The sequence below is a fragment of the Mercenaria mercenaria genome, chromosome 14 (assembly GCF_021730395.1).
Source record: "Mercenaria mercenaria strain notata chromosome 14, MADL_Memer_1, whole genome shotgun sequence".
NCBI lineage: Eukaryota > Metazoa > Mollusca > Bivalvia > Venerida > Veneridae > Mercenaria > Mercenaria mercenaria.
In genome coordinates, this window is record NC_069374.1 from 2,423,059 (window position 1) to 2,424,966 (window position 1,908).

Genomic DNA, 1,908 nt, shown 5'->3' on the forward strand with positions numbered 1-1,908 from the left:
CCACTCTCCTTATAATTTTCTCAGAACATCGTTTCTTTAAACTGTCGTCAATTTTAGCATTGAATAATGCGTAATACCCGCAAATATACGTCAAAATGATTCATATGTAAAAAAAGAAATTTCCCTAAATATACAAAACTTAAAAAAAATCTAAAGTTAAAACGCATCCATACGGAGTTCATTTTAACCGCAAGAGTAATAGGCTAGTGTGGTGATATAACTTCGGTATTCTATGCTGTACTGAAAACTACTTGCTTTTTTGTATTGTGAGCAAATAAGTCAGGCAGGTTCAATAGATCGTTACATGAAATAATACCATAAATTTCTGCATAGGTCGTAACTGATTCTCAACAATGAAAGCAACTTGTGTATTTTACATCAAAATGATGATCAAGGTTCACGTTATTGTTCCATGACACGTAAATAGATGTTTTTTGATTTAGATTAAATGTTTAGAACCCTTTATAATTTTTCTCATGTTGCCCATACAACTTTCTGTAACATCATTCAGTACTTGCTCATATGTTTCTACAGGTTTATTTACTTCGGGCTGTATTCGTTTACACAGGGATTTGTGTAAAAGTCATTTTTGTTTATCGATTCGGAGGCAAACTTTGTTGTAAAGTAAATGTTTGTGTCACCTTAAAAGGGATGAGATTTATTTAAAATGTACGTTTAAATGATTAACGCTGTCATGTAATTTTAATGTGATTCAAAATTCGTACTCATTTAAAGGGATTTACTTGAAAAGGTATGAAATGAAGGCACATTGAAATTAGGTGCAAAGAAAAAACAGAGATGGTTTTTCTAAAACAGAGATGTGTTCGACTTTTAATTAAAGCCAACAGTTACATGGGGTTTATTGGGTTAGGGTTTGTTTATAACTGATTATTTAAATCAGCTAACGTCACCTTGAACTATTGATGCAGGTCGGAGTCGTTCCGTACCATGCGGTGGGTAAGTGGTCACAAGATTCATACCATCCGTTAACTTTAGTAATATGCGGTTATTGATTTGTACCAATGTGTTGTGCGTTGCTCCTATATCGTTTTAAGAACCCTTTAGATTATTTGGATACCTATTATTAAAGCATCAACATGGAAAAAACAAGCACGTTTTGTATCGAATGTACCTATAAAAATCTTGAATTTTTTCTAACTAAACGTATAAATAAATTAAAGATATTTTCATAATGTCACATCTACAAAAAACATTGCATGTCAATTTCTCTCCCAACCAATCCTGCGCTTTTTATAGCTCATTGAACAAAAGATTAGGATGAGCTGTTCGTCCATATCTTAATAGTTCGCTGACCGCATAAAGGTAGCAAGAGCCCTAAACGATTTATTGTTGATATTCGCTAAGAAGCATCCGACATAAATGTTTTTATATTTGTTTGACCTTGCACTCGTTGCTTTGGGTCTCTTGCAGATGTTATTTCAGGAATGAGAAAATTGGCCAAGAATTTTGGACGAACGCGAAGTAGGTCATACATCTTTCCAGCTCACATGTTGAGGCCGGTATTTGCCATACTATTGTAACCTTTACTGAAGTTTTTTTCTGTATTGAGATCATTTTGAGCTTTCAATGTATCTATCATTCGAACAAACAAAGCATGTTTGGAGTGAATGTTTGCATGATATAGTTCAATTTCCTTATTGTTGTCATATAGAAACATTCTAATTTGTAAGTTTCTAATGCAATCTCTTCCTTCTTTGAGTGCAATTTGTTGTAGTGATTAACATAATTTTAATTGCAATACTTTCCACTGATAGTAATGATAGTAATATGGAATATACAGTAGACAAAACGTATTTCACATTCCTTCTTGTACGTCGTTTTATGACATCTGTGAACTAATACTTCCAACTTTTTTTTAAAAATACACAATATTGGATTAAAAGGCTC